The sequence below is a fragment of the Lagopus muta genome, chromosome 3, assembly GCF_023343835.1.
Source record: "Lagopus muta isolate bLagMut1 chromosome 3, bLagMut1 primary, whole genome shotgun sequence".
Lineage (NCBI taxonomy): Eukaryota > Metazoa > Chordata > Aves > Galliformes > Phasianidae > Lagopus > Lagopus muta.
Window position 1 is genome coordinate 94,217,415 of NC_064435.1, and position 15,558 is coordinate 94,232,972.

The following is a 15,558-nucleotide window of genomic DNA, read 5'->3' on the forward strand; positions in this document are numbered from 1 at the left end:
TTGACACGTTGGATGTGTTCCACTCACAGGCTCTTGTCTTGATGGGGCATTTCAACCACCTGGATATCTGTTGGGTAAGCCACACGGTGAGCTGCAAGAGATCCAGGAATCTCCTGGAGTGCATGGATGATATCTTTCAAGTATTGGATAGACCAAACAGATGTAACGCGCCGCTGCGTCTTGTGCTCACCAGTGCAGAAGAGATAATTAAAGGCATTAAGATTGGAGGCAGCCTAGGCTGCAGTGAGCATGCCCTGGTTGAGTCTGTGGTCTTGAGGATTGTGGCCTTTCAAGGAGCGCAGTCAGAACTCTGAACTTCGTGAGAGCGAACTTCAGGCTGTCTACAGAATTATTGGATGAGATCTTCTGGGAAGCTGTACTTAGAGAAAAAGGAGTGCAAGTACACTTGGTACTCTTTAAGGATGCCTTTCTGAGAGCAGAAGAGCTCTCTGCCCCTCAGAATAAGCAAGTGAGAAAGGGAAGTCCACTTTTGTAGTTGATGCGCTATATAAACCATGGGTTATATATAGGAAAATATATAAATATTTGTATCTCATATAAACAGGTTTGTACTGGCTGTGGAAACAGGTGCATGTCACCTGAGGAGAATATAGGGATACTGGCTGGACTTGCAGACAGGTGATTAGGAAAGCCAAAGCACAGATGGAACTCAACATGGTGAGGGATGTTTAAAAACAACAAATAGGGATTCTATAGGCAGTGGCCAGAAGAGGCAGGCCTAAGAGAGGATAACTTTTTTAGTAAATGAGAAAGGAGAACTGGCTATGATAGATATGAAGAAGGTCGAAGTGCTGAATGAGTTTTTTGCCTCATACCACTGAAGCCTGCGTCCCTTGGCCTCTAGATGTGAACTGGGGAAGTAAATTCCTCCCTGCACTCTAAAGGCAGAGCACGTCTGTGATCACCTCATGAGGCTGAATATGTACATGTCTATTGGTCCAGATGACATGCATCCCAGTGTCCTAAAGGAGCTGGTTGATGCGGTTGCTGTGGTTGCATCATATCTGAAAAGTTGTGGCTGTTCCTGGGGGCAGGAAAAAAGGAAACATCACTGCCATTGACAAGGGAGGAAGGACGTACCTAGTCCTGCCAGCAGCAGGCACAGCCCTTTGACTTCCAGCTTCATTGCTAAACAGCTCTGTGCTGCTATCTGTACAACTAACTCCTGTGCACACAGACCAACCCCGAATGGGGGTACCAGGAAGACCACGGCCTTGGGAAGGGAAAACAGAGAGAGAACATTTATGTTTTTGTTTTCTGCTTTCCTATAAATAAAGTACAGTCATCAAATCACAATGTATTTGAGAGCACATGTTATTGACAGCCTGTTCTTGGAGGGGAAAAAATGTGGATTTTTTGGCAAAGTTTCTCTATTTGCTAAAGATTACATTGTTCATTGTACAGGACACCATCTGCCCTTGGAGAGGGATTTAGTTGATGGCAGCTGCAACCAAAGTGTGGAAGATAGAGCCGAATTTCTGGTTTCTTTTCAACTAGCAACTGTCATTACAGGTCACATGCAAACTGTCATTTTCTGTGACGAACAGGTTCTGCAGACTAGGGTGCTCGCTACATTTTAAAATGCCACCTGTATGGATCCCAGAAGAGAAATAGCTTTTGTAATGCACCTTGAGAAAGGCGAATTTACAGCAATGAGACAAAGCAGGTACGGCTCTGCCGGCCATGTGCCTGCCCTGGGATGCACAGCAGCACTGCCCAGGGCTGCATGGGGCTGGCCGGTGTCAGGCTGTGCTGATGGGTGATGGGGACTCACTGTCCATCCCAGACTGCCCCAGCTGGTCTGGGATGGACAGATGCTCAGCTGTCTCTTCAGCTCTGAAGAGAATTTCTCAATGATCAAACTGGGGGCAACTGTGTTTGGCCCCAATCATTGAGCTGAGCCATTCCTATTTCTAGGCACGTTGGGCTTGCCTAGACAAATCAAACCCCAACAGCACTGTGAAACAGAGAGCCATTGCGTGTTACGTATACTGCCAGAATGTGCAGCACATGAAAGATCCTAGAGCTCTCCAAGAAAAAGTCAACAGTGGTTTGTAACGTGATCACAGCAAAGTATTTCTTCCTATACTTTTTCTGTAAAATGACTTCATTCTGTTTGCTAAAACTAAAGCAATCTCTTTCTGTAACTGCTTTTGTATGTGTACATACTATGTGCTTGCCTATGTTTCTGTGCAAATGCATATGTAAAAATAAACATGGACACAGAGCCGACAATTTCATCCAGTCAGCAGCTGGTCTTCTAGCCAGAAGTAATATGCAGTCCTTATCAGCAAGGAAATAATCAGCACTTTGTGGGACACTGTTCTGAGACTGTAACGGTCATGCTGCAGATCTACAAAGCCAGCTTTTACTCCGACAGAAACTACGACCTGGGAAGTCTTGCCCACTTCCAGAGATCAGAGAGACTTTATTTATTTATTACACAGTCGAGTTCTACTTTTAAACTTGTCAGAAGCAAGTTCTTTGCCTCAGCCCGATTGCTGCATTTCGATTTTTCAGCTGCCGCTTACCTCATTTGCCGTTTTGCAGCCAGAGGTGTCTGAAACATCCTGTGCTGAGTAATAGCCGAGAGAAGGAAACTCGGTTCTACCATTTGTCGCTCCGTATGACACTGCAAACTGACCATGAAACATAATGTGGGAAGCTGAAGGGACAGGAGCGAGTCAGCCGAGGCACAGATTCTGTCTTGACATTTTGTCGGCGCTAAAAAACCCGTTTTCTTCACTCAACGCCCAAAACGCGCTCCCGCTGGTTCCCCGGCGGCCGCAGTGCCAGATGCCGCCACCAGGGGGCAGCCTCCGGCGGCTGCTTCGTTTGCAAGGCGCCCGTTTGCTGCGCGGAGCAGCGCTGGCGAGCAGAGCCGCCCGCCGGCTGCCGCAAAACCCATCGATCGCTCACAGGAGAGGAAAGGCGTTGCTGCTCCTTTTATTCCAGAACACGAAATTTAACAACACGCTTCCAGCACAACACCCTGCAATTAACAACCCCACATCTCTTTTGGCATCTTCTTGTGTACTTTGTGCACTAAGGACGGGATTTACCAAGCTTGTATAATAGAGTGGATGAATAAGGTACATAATTTGCTAGGCAAACACATTGCAAATTATTTGGTAAAAATTTATTTCTCAGTGGAAAGCTTGAGGACTGCAAATATTTTTTTCCTTCTTTTTGAATTTTTTTACTAGCATGAAACGACATGGTTACACCCCAAAATTTCAATGTCATAGCAATGGAATTAGTTGGTGAGATAACATGGTTTAATTCAACTCTTAAAAAAAAAAACAAAACATGGCAGTGGTAACTGATATTGTTTTTTTTTAACATCTCATTTCATTTTTTAGTATTCATTTGCAGTCAATCTAGTAACATTTTAATAATCATTTTTCAAAAAGAAAAAGAAAAAATCTTACCGCCTCCCTAAGCTTCTTCCCTTGAAGACCTTCCTATATCTAATAAAAATAGATGTAAATCCACATAGAATCACAGAATGGCCTGGGCTGCAAAGGAGCACAGTGCTCATCCAGTTCCAACCCCTGCTGTGTGCAGGTCACCAACCAGCAGACCAGGCTGCCCAGAGCCACATCCAGCCTGGCCTTGAATGCCTGCAGGGATGGGGCATCCACAGCCTCCTTAGGCAACCTGTTCCAGTGCATCATCACCCTCTGATGAAAAACTTCCTCCTGATATCCAACCTAAACCTCCCCTGTCTCAGTTTAAAGCCATTCCCCTTGTCCTATCACTACCTACCCTCACGAACAGCTGTTTCCCCTCCTGTTTATACACTCTCTTCAAGCACTGGAAGGCCACAATGAGGTCTCCCTGCAGCCTTCACTTCTCCAAGCTAAACAAGCCCAGTTCCCTCAACCTTTCTTCATAGGAGAGGTGCAGCAGCCCTCTGATCACCTTAGTTTCTCTCCTCCAGACCCACTCCAAGAGCTCCACGTCCTTCCTGTACTGGGGGGGCCCAAATACCCTATGGTAAATACTATATTGCTGCCTGTAACTGGTTGCCACTCACTACAGATGTCAGTGCAATCTCTTCTGCTCAGCCAGATTTGAACAGATTTGTATCTGTAAAATCAGGCATATAGTGGGGCTGCAGGAACTGCTAGTGTCTCAGGTACTGCTTTTGGACCTAGAAGTTTGGAGACAGACTGATTTAAAGTTTGAAGGTTGCTTCACACAGTAAATAGTTGTTTGTCAACTTCTCCTTAGCAATGGGTACCTAACTGCTATGGGCTGCAGGCAATTAGGCTGAAGGGAGCTGAAACAACTGAATGAATTTGTACTTAATGTTTTCATCAATGCAGACTGTTTTCATAGCTCACGCATCAGAAATGGACAGAGTCAAAAGTAGCACAGTAGCAGAGGAATGCTAGTCAGCGAATCTGAAAGCAATCCCCTGTATCTGTTTGCTCCATATGCAGTGGCTTGCTTCTACCGAAGGAAAAACGCTTCCACCCAGCCAGTGGTACATAGATTGAAGTTATTACTGAAAGTCTTTTTTAATACAACGTAGCTAACAAAAATGTTGTCTGCAAACCTTCCAAAACATGGGCTTGCTGATACGTTAACATCTATGAGGAAACAGTCAAGAACGGATCAGTCTGGGCTGTGCCTCCAGGAAGCCAGTAATTCACTGCAGCTGCAGCCTGCAGAGTACACCGTGGTAGGTCTCTGTGGGGACAAAAGTACTAGCTAAAAATTGCATGAAACACACACACATAACACATCTTTAGAACCTTGGTAATTGTGTTTTCTGCCAGAAAAAAAAGAAAAAGAAAAAAGAAAAAAAAAAGCCAGGCACCCACTGCAGGTGTTGTGCTGTATTTGCCCTCAGAGGAAGGGTGAGAAGAACTGGCCCTGCCTCTTACCTGATGCTTCTGGACAGCCTTCATATTGGCTGCTGAGTCCTGCTGCGGTGACGCCTCTGTTCCTGCAGCTGAGACATCACAGGAGGAAACGTCCTCAGCACCCTACTCTGCTATCATGCCTGTGCCTCCTCACTAGGACTCCTACACCTGAACTGCCTAAGGAACTTCCCCACAGTAGAACAAATGGGTCCAAGAACTTGGGTTACAGCCTAAGCCTATCATCCTGCTCTTTTGGGCCACCGTTCTTCCACTCATAGACACTATCATTTCACTACATGTTTGATATCTGGGAAGGGATTTGAAGGAGTTATTGGTCCAGGTAGGCAACGTAATTGTGGTCATAATATATGCATAGCTCTCAGATGATACAGCATTAAACTGAAAACAGGTCCAGCCACATCATCAGCCTTTGCCATACTCCTTTAGAGTCCGCAGTGATATTTCTGTGTGCTGAAACAGAACTTAGAACAGAGACACCACGTGAAAATGTGAACATACTCATTCAGAATTATTTGCCATGCAATTAAAAACCCATATAGAATCACAGAATGGCCTGGGTTGAAAAGGAGCACAATGCTCACCCAGTCCCAACCCCCTGCTGTGTGCAGGTCGCCAACCAGCAGCCCAGGCTTCCCAGAGCCACATCCAGCCTGGCCTTGAATGCCTGCAGGGATGGGGCATCCACAGCCTCACTGAGCAACCTGTGAACAGTGCTTCACCACCCTCGGGGTGAAAAACCTCCTCCTCATATCCAACCTAAACCTCCCCTGTCTCAGTTTAAAACCATTCCCCTTGTCCTGTCACCATCCACCCTCACACGCAGCCATTCCCCCTCCTGTTTATACGCTCTCTTCAAGCACTGGAAGGCCACACTGAGGTCTCCCTGCAGGCTGGAGCACATTCTGTACTGTAATTGAAGGTTGGAAAATCCCTGATCTGAATGACTGCTCTCCCAGGTTTTCTATGTAATTTGTAGTTCACTCTTTCAGATTAAGATTTGAAAACCAATGGCCTAACTTAAGCTACTCTAATAACAGTCCTTCTGTTTTCCAGAAGCTGCTCAGTCTGTTTGCTGTATTTGAGTTGTGGAGGGCCGGGGGTCCTCAGTATCCCGGAAGATCAGCCAGCTTTTCTCTTTCCTTCTTTCCTTCAAAATGAGAAACAGCAGAGCACTATCAGTGATTCAGCTTTGTAACACTTGTTATCCGTTTGTTTGGGTGTAATTTTCTGTAAGACAGAGCAGCCTTACTTAAGCCTATTGCGTCTAAGTGAATACCAAGAACAGGAATAGAGTTTTCTTGTAAAAACCATAACTGTAAAAAGGCAGCTACAGGTATTAAACTGATTCACCAAACGCACCAGTAAGTACATCCATTACACTTTGTGTAATAATATGGGAAATACACCCCGACCTTCTTCACGTCAGTGATATTTTCTTTTGTGTGTGTGTGTTCCAATTTGCTTTTCAGTCTTTGATGTTAAGCTGAACATTTTCTGCCACGTTTTGTGTGGCGTCACTCATGATTCTCAAAAGTAAAGCTCATGGGATAAACCAGACAGAAAATAGAAGTAAGGAAATTTCAGAAGAAAACATGGAACAAAAATGCACAGGGAAAGAGAAATACAAGTGAACAAATCAGAAAAAAAAAAATCCATGAGAAGTGAAATATCTAAGAAGCAAAGCTCAGGAATGAAAGTGCCTAGAAAAATCAATGAGAAAAATCCAGCAAGAAGTTTTTTGTAAGGTTGTTTTTTGTTCTTTTTTAAGTAGGAAATGTTATTTGGCCTTTAGAAAGTTTAGGATTAAAAACTGGGGGGTGGGGTAGGGCTGCAGGGGGACACACAAACAGATGACATGAAAAATGGTTTAATAAATGAATTAGTTTTAATAAATTAATTAAATTTAATAAATTGATTAGAATGAATTAGAATTAAATGAAATGAATTAGAATTCATCTATTTCAACTTGCAAACAGAAGTTTGTATGCTACTTGTAATGGCATGTATAAACCTAACTTCTGCTAAAAGCAAGACAAATGTTTAGGAAATCTCACTGCATATATATCTTCAACTGCAGACATGCAAAAATATAGGCAACTGAAGACTTTCAGGGCACCTATTTCCACTTCCAAAATATAATGATTCCCTATGGAGGTATTGTGAAGAGAACTGATTTCAGTTCCACAAGACTACTGCTAAATTGTTCTTAGTTTCTTGTGAGAGTGCTATGAAATAACATATCCAGCTAGAAGTAACTGGCTACTTGTTTTTCTTGCTGCTAGTCTATTTTGATGCATTGCTTGCTTTATTCCGAGTAGAAGATTGCTATCTGCAGAAAACATTTTTGTAAATATTTCTGCTGCTTTGTTCTTCATAGCAAACGAGGCTAGGCATGCTACAGACACCGTGCATTCCGTTTCTGTGTTTGATTTCTTCATATACCCTAAACAGGGGTTAAAGTCTTCTCAATTGCTTATGGACTGCTTTAAAAACTTGCTTCATAAAGTTTGCATTCTCCATTAGTGACTCTCAGAAGAGAAAGACAACTAAACGCAATGAGCGCACCTCATGTACTTTGATGAGCACACACACGTGCTTCTGTAAAGTGACAGGAGAATAACCTCACCTTACAAAGATTCTCTGCTTCTATTCAAAGGATCAAATTTTAACACCTGAAGATATAACTACTTAGATAAAGCACTTTCACTGATGAACACCAAGAGCACACAAGGAAACTCACATTTGCTCAGCACCGCTGGAGTTCAATCCACCCATGCATCAGCTGCACAGAAATGAAGCAATAAGCCTAACTCAGTTTTGGAAAGCTGTGGTACGCAGTTTCCAGTTTAAAAGCAGGACATTTCAAAAACCTAAACTAAGCCAAACCAAAGCAGAAGCTATGCTTGTTAGGATCCTGTTACTGGAAGATTTATTAAGAAAACCTTTCTTTCCCTCTCCCCAACAAATTCCTTATCTTTGGAAGCAGAGAAGCAATTTGTTCTTGGTGCCACTGAACACCAATGGAATGACATCAGTAATTAACAAACACTTCAATGACAAGAAAAAATTCCACCTTGTAAGGCAGCAGCCTCAGCACTCCCCCACACCAAGTGTGCATACACGCTGATGCTCACGTGGATGATGCCACCTAGTGCAGTCAGAGTTTAGCACAGCTGCTTTGGTCCTACTACTTAGTAGTATCAGCTGTTTTCAAGGGCAGAAATGTCACAGACGACAAACAAAACCAAAAACTATCCCGTGTCCTCAAAGCAGATCATACAAGCTCTCTTACCTGTCAGGCCAGCTTCCTTATATAAAGTAGTTGGGCACTAGCATATTATCCAGTTTATTTGCATGATTTGTGAAAATTACATTCCCAGCTCAGAGGAAACATAAAAGGAGGCATTAAAGACACCTTACAATTAAGAAGAAGAAATGATGTTAAGATGGAAAAGTTGCAGTAATCATAGAATTGCAGGAGTTGGGAGGGAGATCATGGAGCACAACCTCCTTGCTAAAGCAGGTTCCCTACAACTGGTCACAGAGGTGGCTGTCCACGGGGGTCTTGACAATCTCACAGAATCACAGAATCACAGAATCACAGAATTGTAGGGGTTGGAAGGGACCTCCTGAGATCATCGAGTCCAACCCCCCTGCCAAAGCAGGTTCCCTACACCAGGTAGCACAGGTAGGCATCCAGGCAGGTCTTGAACGTCTCCAGAGAAGGAGACTCCACCACCTCCCTGGGCAGCCTGTTCCAGTGCTCCGTCACCCTCACTGTAAAGAAGTTCTTGCGCATGTTTGTGCGGAACTTCCTATGCTCCAGTTTCTGGCCATTTCCCCTTGTCCTGTCTCCACTCACCACTGAAAAGAGTCCGGCCACGCCATTCTGCCCCCCACACCTTAGATATTTATAGACCTGGATCAGGTCCCCTCTCAGTCTCCTTTTCTCAAGGCTGAACAGACCCAGTTCATTCAGCCTTTCCTCATAGGGGAGATGCTCCAGGCCCTTCACCATCTTCGTGGCCCTCCGCTGGACTCTTTCCAAGAGATCCCTGTCTTTTTTGTACTGGGGAGCCCAGAACTGGACGCAGTACTCCAGATGAGGTCTTACCAGGGCAGAGTAGAGGGGGAGGATCACCTCCTTTGACCTGCTGGCCACGCTCTTTTTAATGCACCCCAGTAAGCCATTGGCCTTTTTGGCCACAAGGGCACACTGCTGGCTCATGGCCAACCTGTCGTCCACCAGGACACCCAGGTCCCTTTCCGCAGAGCTCCCCTCCAGCAGCTCATCCCCCAACCTGTACTGGTGCATGCAATTATTCCTCCCCAGATGCAAGACTCTACACTTGCTTTTGTTAAACCTCATCCAATTTTTTTTGCCCAGCTCTCCAGCCTGTCCAGGTCTCGCTGAATGGCAGCACAGCCTTCAGGAGTGTCAGCCAATCCTCCCAACTTCGTATCATCGGCAAACTTGCTGAGGGTGGCCATTATCCCCTCATCAAGGTCATTGATGAAGATGTTGAAAATCTCCCGGGAAGGAGACTCCGTAAGCTGTCTGGGCAGTCTGTTCCAGTGCTCCATCACTCTAACAGGAAATAAGTTCTTCATTGCATTAGCATGGAACTTCCTGTCTTCCAGTTTCTGCCCATTTCCCCTTGTTCTACTGTTGCTCACCACCAAAAAGAGTCTCATCAACTTGACTCCCACACTTTTATAAGCAGTTACATGATTCCCTTTCAGGTGTCTCTTCTTCAGACTGAGGAGTTCCAGGTCTCAGCCCTTCCTCATAAGGGAGATGCTTCAGGCCCTTAATAATCTTTGTTACCCTCCACAGGACTCATTCTAGGAGATTCCTTGTCTTTTTTGAACCAGGGAGCCCCAAACTGGAGTCAGTATTCCAGATCTGGACTCAGCAGGGCAGAGGAGCAGGGGAAGATCACCTTCCTCAACCTGTTGGCCACGTTCTTTTTAAGGTATCCCAGGACAGCCTTCTTGTCCACAAAGGCACACTGCTGGCCCACAGACAACTTGTTGCCAATCAGAACAGCCAGGTCCTTCTCTGCAAAGATTTCTCCAGCAGGTCTTTGGATCGATACATGCGGTCACTCCTCCCCAGGTGCAAGGCTCTTCTCTTGCTCTTGTTGAGAATGGTATCCACCATTCTCTCCCATCTACTCAGCCAGTGATGACATCACAGAAAGCTACAGTTTGATCAAGCATGACTTCCCCTTGCTGAATCCATGTTGACTTCTACCGATAACAATCTTCTCTTCCTTGCTTGGAGAGGGAGTTTTCTTCCATTCCTCAGGTGGTCTTCCAATACGAAGTGGCATATTCACAGTGTTTTAAATAAAATATTAAGTTTTTCACATCTATGATTAAAAGCAGTAGTATCTGGCATCTTGAGCAAGTGTGTTTGTACTAGACATTTGGCTAGAGTATATGGAGGTCTTGTTTGGATTGTCTGGAGGGATGCATCAGCTACCATCAGGAGCTTACCAACTGTATTTATAGTAAATATTGGATATAATCAAAGCAGCTCACCTGGAAAATGACATTGTATTTAGCATTTTATTCACTTGTGTTCTAATGTGCCATAAACCTTCCAGTTCAATGAATTCATTACACACAGGCATTCACCTGCTTTATTTCAAATGCTTTCTTGAACATAGAGAGGTCTAGAAAAGCTAAGTAAGTCCAAAACAGCGTCTAGGCCATCTTAGTCAAAATGGGTCCCGTTTTATGTCATCTTACACAGCATGGAAAGAAGGAATAATCAACATCATAGTGCCAATACATAGATAAGAAATGTTTTCAGCCTACAGCTTCACAGGATGTGAATTATCCAGTTACAGTAAAGGTGCACAGCGCAGCTGCATTATCTACCAACCTCAATGTCACCAGAATTACTTCCAGATGTTTTCATATGCTGTTCTTTGGGGATTAGTTGCCTAGGGACCGACTTGCACTATTTAATGTTATTTTCCTCCCTGGCAAAGCGCTGTCCTCAAAGATAGCCTTAAATGGTGCAGAAGTGGGGCAAGTTTTTGATACTCTGATTTAACAAAATTGCCATGATCCTAAACAAAAGTAATCCTTTCCAAACTTGAGTCAAAGGATCAAAGTTCACATTATTTTATTTTTCCAGATGAAAAAATACACCCAGTAGGAACTGAGAATTCATGTGCATGGAGCTGAGGGGCACACACAGTACAGCACTTCGCTTTTGATACGACTCCTGGACTTGAACAATTCGTGTTAGCTCCAGACGTAGGTCTTCCCATGTCATGTAACTGCAGTTCATACAGATAGATGTATAAATGCTAAGTATACACTGTGCCCAGAAAAACTTGTGGTATTTGAAATGTGGAAATCAGAGTAAAATAAACAGATTCTCAGTTTCTGCAGGTACTTTTGTTTACTTGTAAAAGGGGGCAGTTGTGGTTTGGCAACATCTTTAAGGCATTGTTTCCTGTAATTATCATCCAGAGTAGTTACAATGGATTTTGGGTTTTTTTCCCACACATTAATATTGTCATTATTCATATTACTCATTCTTTTATTTAGTGAAGAGACAAAATATCCATCAAACTATGTGAATTTTCAAAAGTATGTGGGAGACCTACCATATATTACTGAACAATAAAAGCAAATTGTAATTGCAAATAACTAAAAGCGTAAGTCTCAAGTGACACAATGTTCTTGGTTTATTTTAACATCAGTAATTTTAATTCCTTCGTAATTTACTTGCAAATTAGCTTTCTTTTCAAGAAAAAGAAAAGTACATCTTCCACTGGTATCTGGGTTTGCAAAAAGCTTGTACTTGACTGTGAAAAAAATACACCAGAATTAGAGTAAAAATGATTGCTTGCTCAACTCAGTGTAAGCCAGTTCTTCATGATGGTGTGAAGGTGGTTTTGATTAATCAACAAAATGTGTCTTCTGCCTGTAAAAATTCATTAGGTTTTCTCAGTCTTCTGAAATAGAAACATTAAAGCATTCTGGCAACTACCTCATTATGAAAATTACTGAAACTCATCTGATCTAGACAGAAATCACACGAAATACGTACCTGGATATTTGCTAAGTCTTCTTCATAGTAACTCAAGGTCTTAGTTGTGCTAGACCTTAAGAATCTAGAGACCAAGTATCATATTTTTAACTATTGGGTTCCAGCTGTAATACTTTTAAACGCTTCCTGGTTTCTGTTGATGCCAAAGAACCACTTCTGTTACAATACTGTTTATGCTCTGTTCTGCTCACAAAGAGACAAAATTGCTTCTGAGAGGTTCTTAGTTACACCAGAACTTACAGTTAGGCCAATAGTCATACACAGGAAGAAGAGATGAACGCACCCAGCTGGTGAAGGGCGTTTCTGGCCATGCAGCACTCCTTCTCAGGAGCCAGCCTACGTCCCCTGTCCAGGTGCTCAATCCCCAGTTCAAGTTGTGACCTAACAGTTCCCCCACATATACCAGTTCAGATCATTCACTGTTCAGACCATCACTCAAGTACTGATTTCCCAGGCTCCTGAACAGTTAAAGAATTAACAGAAGCTGTGATCACTGACCTAAAAATGTTTGCCAACCTCTGCAGAAAAGAAAAAAAAACCACAAACCTAAGATGCCAAAAGAATTGATGTTCTTACCAACGTATATCTGATATCATGATGCTCTTTTCTGATAGTCCCTCAAGTAGCCACCAGTGCTCTAGCAAACCTATTCCCATTTCTGCCTACAGACTGAAATATCATAGCGATCAGCTATCTACCTACAGCTCCCAGGTGGAGAGATAGCAAGATTATGAGATTTAGAATCAAACATCTGTCTTCAGCAGCAAGAATTAGAAATCCTCTGTCAGTCCACTTACTGTTGTGGTCAGGGCATTCATTACAATGCTGAAATTCAATTTGTTGCAGACTTCCAATACAATAGTTCAGGTGAAAAGCACTTGGTAGAGAAAAGCAAAATCAGAAGTTTGGAGCACAAGTACAATCCTGTGCTTTTCCTGGTGACACAGACAGCAAGAGGGCTCGCCAATGTTAACACCGGCCTACAGCTACCTGTGAATGAAAGAGCAGCAGACTAACTAAATTACCTTATTGGTGCAGCTGTTCTTAAGACTGCTTTCTTATTCAATCTGTGAATACGGCGCTACCTACCTTCCATATGCAGAGGTTTGTCTCTGTGAAAAACAATGTGACTTCTGCAAAATCAAAAGGCAAATGGTGACAACGCAGGAAGAGGTAGAATCTTCCAGGTACCTCTGAGTTTGGAAGGACAGATGGTGTCCTATTTCAATTAGCTTATTCAAACATTCGTGATAGATAGTGGCACTGATTTATGAGCAATGATGATAATCCTGACGCTCAAACTTTCCACTTGTGTGGGAACTGTTGAGACACAGCCTGAATTGAGCACCTGGGGAAAGGACTGGGCCAGCCCTGGGAGCACAGGGAAAGGCAATTCAGCTGTGTGGCAGGAAGGGGTGGAGCCTGGCTGCACCTCTCTTACACCCCACTGGGGAAGGATCTCTCTTTGGCCATCTCTCCTTGGCGAAGCTTTCCTCGGTGGATGTGAAATCTTCTGATACAGGTAAGTAATCCCTTTCCTTTATAGCATCTTTCTATTGTGCTGATCCTTCTGTCATTGCACCTCTGATGAAATGCCTTTTCCCATCATACTGGTCTGTCCAATCGCTACACCGCTCAGCAGAAAAGCTGCAAAATCTATCACTTCTTCCCAGTATGTTTAAATACTGCAGTCAACCATTCATCCCTTCCTTTCAGGTCAAATAATATGCCTTATGTCAAACAGTGTGAAGGCCTAGGAGGGGAAGGGGGACAAAAAAAGGGAAGAAAAGGATATAGTCTTTTTAGCCAGAAAAAGAAAATCCTGAAAATGTACATCTGTTGTGATATGCAATAACTTATAAAATTATCCACAAACAACTTTCTCCTGCAAAAGAAAATGACTGTTAAGTATCTCATAAAAAAAGAGGTTATCAAAACATTTTTCCTTTAAATTGTTAATGTTAGATTTGAATACAAAGCTCTCATAGTATCGGGAGGTAATAAGACTTCTGAGAAAGCTGTTTGTTTAGATAAGGGGTGAAACTTCGTGTCTTTACCTTGGGAACAGAGAATACTTTCTATAGATTTCTGATGGCATTTTTTTAAGAACAAAAAGAGTAGGAGCATATTTTAAGCCACTTCCTGGAGGTAAAAACATATAATCATCATAATACAGTTCACAAGAATGCGTGAGATACACGGAGAAACTGTTCTGGTACAAACTCTTGATACACAAGACTGCTGAAGGTTGCTCTGAACAGACTCCAGATATCTGGAAATTGTAACTCCTGTCAGGGCTTGAGGATGCACAAAGGAGTACCAAGCATTCTGGTTATGAAGAAAGATGGGAAAAATATGCATTAAGGCATCCTTATCCACTATGTACATGACAAGTATCCAGACAACTCTGCAACTTTACCAGGTTGCCAGATGAATTCCAAAAATGTCACTCTGACTCGTAGCAAGAAAAATCTCAAGCAAAAACCCCAATCTAGTGCAGAACCTGCCTTCCTCCCACACTTTTTGCCCACTTCTTTTCCACTTGCCTTGTTTATCTGTGGCCCTACTCTTCACTGGGTAAAAAACTGATTGGATGGCTGGGCCCAGAGAGTGGTGATGAACAGAGTTAATCCCAGCTGGTGACCAAGCATGAGCGACGTTCCTCAGGGATCAGTATTGGGGCCAGCCCTATTTACTATCTTCAGTGATGATCTGCACAAAGGGACGAGAGCATCCTCAGTAAGTATGCAGATGACACCAAGCTGGGAGGAGGGTGGATGTGCTTAAGGGTAGGAAGGCCCTTCAGAGGGATACGGACAGGCTGGATCAATGGACCGAGGCCAATTTTTTTGTGTCAGCTTTAACAGACCAAGTGCTGAGTCCTGCATTTTGGTTACAACAACCCCATGCATTCCTACAGGTTTGGGGCAGAGTGGCAAGCTGGAAAGCTGCACAGAGAAGAAGAATCTGGAGGTGTTAGTTGACAGCCAGCTGAACATGAGTCAGCAGTGTGCCAGGTAGGTGAATGGCATCCTGGCTTGTAACAGAAATAGTGTAACAGGACTAGAGACTATATCCCTCTGTACTCAGCACTGGCAAGGATGCAATTCAAGCACTATGTTCAGATTTGAGCCCCTTGCTATAAGAGAGACATTGAGTCCCAGGAAGAGTAACAAAGCTGGTGAAGGGTCTGGAACACAAGTCGTATGAGGAGCAGCTGAGGGAACAGGGAATTTTGTAGTCTGGATAAGAGGAGGCTCAGGAGAGACCTTATAGCTCTCTACTCCTACCTGAGAAAGAGGTTGTAGTGATGTGAGGGTTAGCCTTTTTTTCCCAGGTGACAGGAAAATATGTAATGACTTCAAGTTGTGCTGGGGGAGATTTAGGTTGGATATTAGGAAAAACATCTCGGGAAGAGTGAGGTGTTAGGACAGGCTGCCCAGGAAGGTGGTGGAGTTCCTCTATAAATGCAACTATTTGAAAATGCATGACTAAAACTTACTTTCTAAGACTGAAAAATAAGTCATTATCTTTTATTAGTCCATTGGATTTGGTTCCATCTCCCCC